We start from the raw sequence: 9726 nt of genomic DNA on the forward strand, positions 1-9726 counted from the left end.
CCATTGTGATGTGATTGTTTGTCATTGTACGATTAATTTGACAATTTTCACGAAATCTATCTACAACTTAAAATCGTTAACACAAAAATGGTGTATTCTTAAAAATCTAAACTTTATTTGAACTGTCATTTTGTTGAACGGAGATTTATTGAACGAGGTTTTCCAGAGTGGAGTTTTTCTGAACCAAACGGAGTTTTCAGAACGGGGTTTCAGAACGGAATAGACTTTTCTTGAACTTGGTCTCATTGGTGTTTGTAGAAACATGGTCTCAAAACAGGTATTTATAGACATTGTAAAATAGCATAACGAAAAAGGTGTGAGAAAAAGGGACAAAGAGAAAGGTGGAGAGAGCGACATTGAGCGACAGCGAGAAGTGCGAGAGCGAGAGACAATGGAGCAAGAGGCTTAGGAGCAACAGCGAGAGAGATCTATGTGTATTACTATCTGCTTAATAAAAAAATGTTCTCTTGCTTTGTAGGATGACACGAAAGTGTGTACTAATTCGATACGGAGGTCATTGGGATGAGAACAAAAATTTGTATGTTGGAGGCGAGCTATCAGGAATCGTTGTGCCTATTACCTTGAAGTATGAAGAACTTAAAGCTCACGTTTACAGGATTGTAAATGTAAGTTGCTCAGAGTTTAATGTTGTTATGAGAGTTAAATATAAACTTGATTTTGAAGCCCCTCCACACTACATATGAAATGATGGTGATGTTTACTTCGTTCTTTGTCGGGACGATCTTTCTACAATTCAGATATATATAACACTAAAATCATACCACGACAAAAATGTGAATATAAGTGATGATCGTATAGATGTAGACAGACAATACGAGGCATCATATGAGCTAATCGAGAAGAGGGTGATATTCCATTGTCTATGAACACTCAACCATCAATATTATCAATAGACAATGACAACATTCGTGCGGTGGACTTGGAAAGAGAAATTCAATGTAACAGACCTGTGCCTGGTAATGGCTTGAATTTTATGGATTGTGGTCCTTCAGAAGAGCGTGATCCTTTCGTGGTTGATAATGAGAGATCAGAAGGATTAAATTCTATGGATTGTGGTCCTTTAGAGGTATATAGACCTGCAATGGCTGTTACTGAGAGATCAGGAGGATTGAATTCCATGTCTTCATGTCGTAGAGGGGAATTGATTATACTTGGCAACTCTTCATCCGAGACAGATATTGAAATTGATCAAATTTTTTTGAGTATGAGTGATTTAAAAATGAGATTGTCTATTAGGTGCATAAACAATAATTTTGAATATAAGGTAAAGAAGTCAACTAAGTCTTTGTTCACTGTTAAATGTATAGAGGATAATTGTAAGTGGAGCCTTCGTGCCGTTAAAATTCCAAGGTGACATATTTAAGATCACGAAGTATATGCGGCTGCACACATGTTCTATTGAAATTTTAAATCACGACCATAGACAAGCAACGGCTGCTGTAGTTGGTGAACTAATCAAAGACAAGTTTACAGGCATAGGACGTGTTTATAAACCTTGTCATATTATCGAGGATATGAGGAGAGAGTACGGCGTAAACATAAGTTACGATAAGGCGTAGCGTGCAAGGAAAACCGTTTATGCTCTCGTTAGGGGTACTTCAGAAGAGTCTTACGTTGTTCTACATGCATATGGTGAAGCGTTAAAGATGGAGAATCTAGGTACAAGGTTTGAAATCGAACTTGAAAATGATGTCCATTTCAAGTACATGTTTATGGCATTAGAACCTTGTATTAGAGGTTTTTCAAGTTGTCGGCCGATAATAATTGCTGATGGATCGCATCTGAAAGGAAAATACAAAGGGACGAAGTTGGTCGGCTTCTCCATGGATGGCAACAACCAAGTTTACCCACTAGCATATGCCATAGTGGACAATGAAACTGATCGAGCTTGGAAATGGTTTATGTCGAACTTGAAGTGTGCCATTGGAGAACCCCCTAACTTGGTGTTTGTATCCAATCGAGCGGTATCTATTGGCAATGTCATTCGTGCAGTTTTTTCCACAGAATTTCATAGATTGTGCACCTACCACCTAGAAAATAATATTCTTTCAAACTTTAACGACAGCACGATTGTTGGAATGTTCAAGGATGCAGCCAGGGTATTTCGCATGTCAGAGTTCCAAGCACACTGAAACCAACTACGTACTCGTCAAAATGGTGCAGTATCGAGATATTTGGAGGATATTGGTTTTAAAAGGTGGGCGCGTGTTTACCAAACAGAATGAAGTACGATAACATGACGTCCAATAGTGTAGAGTGTTTCAATTCATTGACCAAAGAATATCGACAGTTGCCCATAATGTGCTTGTTGGAACACGTTCGAGGCCTCATCCAGTCATGGTTTTATGAATGGAGAAATTATTGGGCATCTCGAATGACGTCACACTCGGACTACTGTGAAAACCGATTAGCAACTGAGTGTGACAAAGGCAAACGATATCGAGTTGAGCCGATTGATTATTATAGGATCCATGTGCGGGACAATCGATTGGACGATATTGTGAACCTCCATACGAAGGAATGCACATGCAAGGAATTTAACTCACTCGGTATCCCATGTTCGCATGCAATTGTGGCTGCGCGAGAAAGAAACATCCCCATCCATGGTCTTGCAATCCATTCTATAGCGTTGATTCCCTCATGGCTGCTTATGTAGAGTCTGTAAATCCACTCGGTCACATATCTGAATGGAAGAGACCTTCGGGATATATGGAAAAGCATATTAAACCTCCTAGAAAAGTGGTACAGGTCAGGCGGCGAAGAGTACAAAGAATACCATCAAGAGGAGAACAACGCAGACAAATAAAATGTTGTAGGTGTGGAAACTATGGGCATAATCGGCAAAACTGCAGTGAACCGCTGACAACCGGGATACCCAGTGACTCTAATACAAATGATTCAAATGTCGGTCGATTGTAGTTGTCTATGTGCCACTTGTCTTTGTAATTGTCTAAACGCCACTTGTCTATGTAACTGTAACATTCTATCTGCCACTTTAATCCTCAAAACTGTAATTTTTTATGTGCCACTTGTCATTCTGGAAACTTCTAATGTCTCGCTTATGAGTTTGATTACTAGAGTTTGTTTTTTCATAAATCTCTTCAGATATCTCGCTTTATAAGTTTGATTACTAGAGTTTGGCTATTCTTGAACCATTCTGGAAACTTCTCGCTCTCGCGCATCTTGCTTTCGCTCATCTCGCTCTAGCACATCTCGATCTCGCTTTTAATTTAACTTGTTGGCAATGAAACCCTTTTATAAGTGTAATTAATGAATCCTTTCAGATGTCTCGCTTATCTAAGTTTAATTTAACTTGTTGGCTATTCATGAATGAATCTTCTTCTATATTCATGGTAGTTCTACACTAACAATTTAATCCCTTTTATAAGTTTAATTTAAATTAATTTAATCCCTTTTAAATTTTGATTACTTAAATTAAACTTAAATTAAATTCTGATTACTTATAATTTAATTTAACTTGTTGGCTTAATGAACCCCTTCAGATGTCTCACTTATTTAAGTTTAATTTAACTTGTTCGCTATTCATGAATGAATCTTCTGTATTCATGGTAGTTCTACACTAACAATTTAAATAACATGTTAGTAAAATCTAAATTACATCAATAATATACATAATATACATGTACGTCAATAATATGGAGTGTTCGTCCACAATTGACATGCCAATTGCATCCTATAGTCAATCATCTTATCCTGAGTTATTACAGATGGGTCACTACCAGTCACTAAATGTTCTAAGAATTTTACAACAAAAATTCCACAATCTAACAACCTGTGCTGTGTATTCGTAGAGGTAGGTCGGGCTATCTTCCAATGAGATGTTTCGATGTCCAGCTTCGAATGTTTCAGGTCACAGTAGTGAAGAAGCGAAGGTAGGGTATAAGTCAACGGTTCAAGGAAAGACTTCAGCTTCTTCTTCGATGTCATGGAAGGCAGTGAATCAAATACGAACAACTGGCCGCTCATATCCAATGCTATCAACATCCAATGTTGATCAATATTTGTTGTCGTGTATACGAAGTCCACATCTGACCACTTGACATCAAATTTACCCATGATATAATCCGGTAACGTCTCATCTACCCATGCTACAACACCATCCAAGGTCGACTTGTTCTTAATATGTTTGTAGACCCCATCTCGAGAATTTAGATGACTCTACACAATGAAAAGAATATTAAAACACATAATAGTCAACCAAAGTATTCCTATTCAAAAGTGCAGTAAATGGTTACCATTATTCCAATTGGCAAAATAGTGAAGCGAACCATACACATGTCTGGTCACCTATAGAATTTTTCTTTCATGAACTCAAAAATGATATTTAGGGTCTGCATCTAGAACAAGATATACATTAGGAAAGGGTTTATAACTGTATGTACTTGGTAAAAAGGAAAAGGATCGTAAACTTATGTCACACTCAACCCATGAACTTGGTTCAGTCAACTCCTGGAAAAAAGTTTTGGATAATGGTTGAACTACATTTTCTCGAACCTCGTTGTCCATATTCTCATCGCCAATCCAGTTCACCATTTCCTTCAATATAGCCGTTGGAACCTCATGCTCCAAGAAGTATTGGATCGTCGCTTTAAACTGCATCGTAGGTACCCTAGGGAGAGGGTACTTAATATTTGGACGATCCAAAGGAAGTTGAACCTTAACTTCCTTCTCTTTTGTTATTTTCTTCTTTGGTTCAATGGGAGGTGTGTACTTATCAACGGCCTTCCTCTTACGTGTTATTTTTCTACTCTCGACCACCTACAGAAATATAACAAAATGCTGAACATGTTGAATAACAAATATAAAGAAAGAAATTTTCGAATCACATAATGATCATACCTGTGAATCGAGATGTAGGATGTTAGAGGAGGTCATGATATCGAGCTGTACAGATGAAGGTGGAGATGGGGTAGGTGACTTAGGTGGAAGTGGTGTAGGTGACCTAGGTGAAGGTGGAGGTGAAGTAGGTGACCTACGTACAGGTGGGGTAGGTGACCTACGTACAGTCAGGATGGGGATATAGTGGCATCCTGGCCTATCTGTGGAGTGGGAGACCTCGTCGACATCGTGGAACCTTTCATCGACTGTAATAGAGACAAAATAGTTGACAATTGTGCTTTCATGTCTCTCACGTCCGTCTCTAGGTTCGATACACGGGCATCCAAGCTCGATATTGAGCTGTCAATGCTCCGCAGGTAGGCATATACATCAGGTTCAACATTGGCTCCCTCCCTGCAGCCCGAATCCTCCAGGACAGAACACTCCTCCTCAAACTCAGGACGTACATCACCAACCACCAACACATTATGAAACATATCCTCACTAGGAGTGTAAGTAGGCTGATGGATGTTTTGGTCCCCATCAGATTCTTCATCCCTCGCTCCACCTTCTGAATTACCCTCCTGTTCACCTTCCCCACCTTCTGAACCATTATTATCTGAACCACCGTCACTTTTGGACTACTAGAGCTCCTTGAACTCTTGGTGTCGGAGTGTGCTTGTCTTACGGCCCGTCTATCAATTAGGGCATCTCGAAACTCCTTCTCGGCCTCGGACATGACAAAGCCCTCTTTGACGTTTGTGTGCATTAAGGAACCCAGTAAGATGGTTAGTGTACATTTAACTACCGAATAAACATATTATGGCTACATAAATTACACTTACATTTTCAGACTAAAAAATGTCTCTCTCGAGTGTTTTGAATGACATCGAGTGGGAGCATGACCACCGTAATATACGAGAAATTGCTACCTTGCTCTTTCGAGTGGCAACGTTTCTTGCTATTGAAAAAAGGATCTCCTACGTCCACACCTAAATCCAAACAACTCAAAATTTATAACTATGTTAATGTTAAACCAAAGATAAAGTTAGGTTAAGGAACATCTACCTGGAATGCTTGGGAAAATCCACGGAGCGAGTACTTCACAACATAATTTTTATTTCCCCTCACCTTCTCCTTGTATAGACCAACCTTGTCATTAAATGCGATCTTCAGGGAGTTGAATGTCGTCTGTCAAATGATTATACCCCAATCAAGAGAGTTGTAGTAGTCTATGTCCTCAACATCTTCAAATAGGGTACAATCCACAACATTCTTTTGCTTGTTTTACCCATCATTGCAACCTCTGTGTAATATACTAGGGTAATTTTCACTGCATCATCATCATTTTCAAATACCAATTCTTTGTATTCTTCTTCAAGCAAATGCAAGTGGAATGCGTCTAAGGCCAACCGACTACCAAAGTACTTGGTAAAAAGTTCATGTGAGGACTCCTCATTCCGTCCAACTGCGTAGAAGACCGTCACAAACCAGTGATCAACAAAAAGTCGTCCTTCGAAAATTTGACGACCTTTCCTCTGACAAAGAAACTGATTGAGTCCATTCCTAAGTTCTTCACTTCCCTCAATAACATATGGTGGATTAGAGGGTTGTTGAATACAAGTTCACTGTCTAGGAATCGACCAAAAACTGTTCTCTTGAACATCTCTAACTGCCTTTCGGTGAGCTTCTGCTTTACAATCTTGTTGGCATTGGCAAAATGGACCAGGAAAGTTACTTGCCCGAGAAACCTATCAACTTCACGAATTTTCAAAGATTTCAACATCTTAAATTACTCATGCATTGTTTAATGAACATTCAATTTATCAGTTAACAGGTCCATACTAAAAAATCACTAACAAAATATACTGTAAAAGTCTCGCTAATCTCGCTAGCTCTCGCTATCTCTCGCTAATCTCGCTCATCTCGCTCTTGCTCATCTCGCTCTAGCACATCTTGCTTTCGCTCATCTCACTCTAGCACATCTCGTTTTCGCTCGAATCTCTCTAGCACATCTCGCTTTAGCTCGAATCGCTTTAGCACATCTCGCTTTAGTTCGAATCGCTCTAGCACATCTCGCTTTAACTCGAATCGCTCTAGCACATCTCGCTTTAGCTCGAATCTCTCTAGCACATCTCGCTTTAGCTCAAATCGCTCTAGCACATCTTTCTCTCGCAAAACTCATCTACTAACTTGTCATCTAACTATATCTTCTTCGTCCTCAACCAATGCAGAACACATCGAAACCCAAAATAAAGATCGATGCGATACCAGTTATGAATGTGACAACCGATCAAATGAGACCAACCTAAACAGACGCAACACAATATGGAAGACAAAAATTAAATTCACTAACCTAGTAGAGAACTTCGATTACGACAGTGATCATTTTGCAGAGCGAGATGAACAACACTTGCACGTACAAAAATTTGTTTTCCCTAATTTTGAGCGGAGTGGGACGACCATTGAGTTTAAGCGCTATATACTAGAGGGGCATTTTTGTAATATCATCCCATAAGCAGAGGGTCAATTGACATTATTTTTTAAAAATTGGTCATTTGACATTTTGGACCCTAAAATTGGGTCGTCCGTATAATTTTCCCTAAAAAAAACTTAGACCTCTTTCTAAAAATTGGTTTGTTGTCAACCCTTTTTTAGATGTGCAATACCATTTTTACTTTTATTATATAATTTCTTTCCTTGTATTGCCCTTCCCCTCAAACAACAAAATGAAAATTCAAAATCATTTAAAACTAAAGATATCCATAAAGATATGTTAAAAATAAATTTATCATTTGTGCAGAAAAAGGGTGCGATCACTGGCATCAACATATGCGATCACTTAATTTTCGTTTTGCAATTTTGTTTTAGTTATATCTTTGTTGATACAACTCCGTTTTTGCTAAATTACCATTTGTTTTCATACGTTTTTTCGTGTTCTTTCCAACCATGCATGTAAACTGAATGAACAATTAAATAATCTTTGACTTTATTACTCCAAGAGTAAATTTTATCTAAGTTTAAATGTTATAATGCCATTTATATTAATTATTTTTAGCATTTTGCTTGATATACAAATATAATTGGAAAGAACATAAAATACGTATAAAAATAAGTGATCATTTAGCTAAAAGAGAGTTGTAACAACGAAGATATGATAAGAACAAAATTATTGTTCGTGCAGAAAAGGTGGGCGATCATTGACTTCATGGTGGGCGATCGCTGACATCGTAGTGAGCGATCACTTACATCATGGTGGATGATCGTTGACATCATGGAGCGCGATCGCTTTACAATTTTGTTTTTGTTATATTTTCATCGATACAACTTCGTTTAAGCTAAATGACTACTCATTTTCATACGTTTTTTTCGTGTTCTTACGATTATGCTTATAGATTGAGCAAAATGCTAAAAATAATAACGAAGATAAATGGCACTATAAAATTTAAGCTTAGATAAAATTTACTTTTAAAGTAATAAAGTCAAATATTATTTAAGTTTTTATTCAGTTTATATGCATGGTTAAGATATGACCAAAACAAAATTGCAGAATGAAAACTAACCGATCACGTATGTTGATGTAAGTGATCGCATACATTGATGTCAACAATCGCATATACTGATGTACGCGATCACATACGCTAATGTCAGCGATTGTGCACTTTTTTAGCGCAAACGATAATTTTGTTTTTGTCGATACAACTCTATTTTAACTAAATGACCACTCATTTTCATACAATTTTTCATGTTCTTTCTAACCATGCTTATAAAGTAAGCAAAATATTGAAGCATCTTTAATTTTCAATGACTTTGAATTTTCATTTTGTTATTGTTGAAAGTGAAAAGCAAAAGAGACGTGGGTAGTACATATATGGTTAAGATATGACCAAAACAAAATTGAATAATGAAAACTAAACGATCGGTATGCTGATGTAAGCGATCACATACACTGATGTCAGCAATCGCATGTGCTGATGTAAGCGATCGTATATGCTAATGTCAGCGATCACACACTTTTTTAGCACGAAGGATAATTTTGTTAGTCATATCTTTATCGATACAACTCCATTATAACTAAATGACCACTCATTTTCATACGATTTTTCGTGTTATTTCCAACCATGCTTATAAAGCAAGCAAAATATTAAAGCATCTTTACTTTTGAATGACTTTGAATTTTCTTTTTGTTATTGTTGAAAGTGAAGAGCAAAAGAAACATAGGTAGTACATGGGAAGAGATAATTTAATATTAAGGGTAAAAATGGTATTTCACATGCCAAAAGTGTCATACAATTTTTCCTCCCTTTTCCACCTATGAAAAGTCTTCGCGGTCTTAATTTTTTTTTTTTTTTTGGGGGGGGGCGAAAAAAATATGAGTAATTGTTTTAAATGCAAAATTGTTGAAAATATTTTTGATAGCACTACTAGATATCTATCAATGTCATGATAAACACTAGAGACAAATAGAGGTTTAGAGCTTTAAATGATAAAACTGCTGAAAATATTTGTTAAACATCTATAATTGAAATTATTTCCCTATATGTTGTTGAAATTAAAATAACAATAATAATAATACTCTATAATATTGACACAAATTTCAATTTAAACATCTTAGTAGCAAGAGGAAAAAAAAGAAAAAGTGATTTCCCTACTAGTGGGAGCAAAATGAGAGTAACCTAAACTGTGAAAATAGGGATTGTGGAAGAGTAATACAAGCATCATATTGGTAGGCGAAGTAGTGGAATGTTGCATCCTAGATGGTGAGGCTCCGTTAGCCGAAAAGCATCAACTAGTTTACACTCTAATACAAGTAACATGAGACATGTGAAATTTTGTGTGAATCAACAAAGACTACCTTGCAAGGCT

Source organism: Benincasa hispida, chromosome 9 (assembly GCF_027475165.1).
Source record: "Benincasa hispida cultivar pf3 chromosome 9, pf3_genome.v1.1, whole genome shotgun sequence".
In the NCBI taxonomy this organism is placed as follows: Eukaryota; Viridiplantae; Streptophyta; class Magnoliopsida; order Cucurbitales; family Cucurbitaceae; genus Benincasa; species Benincasa hispida.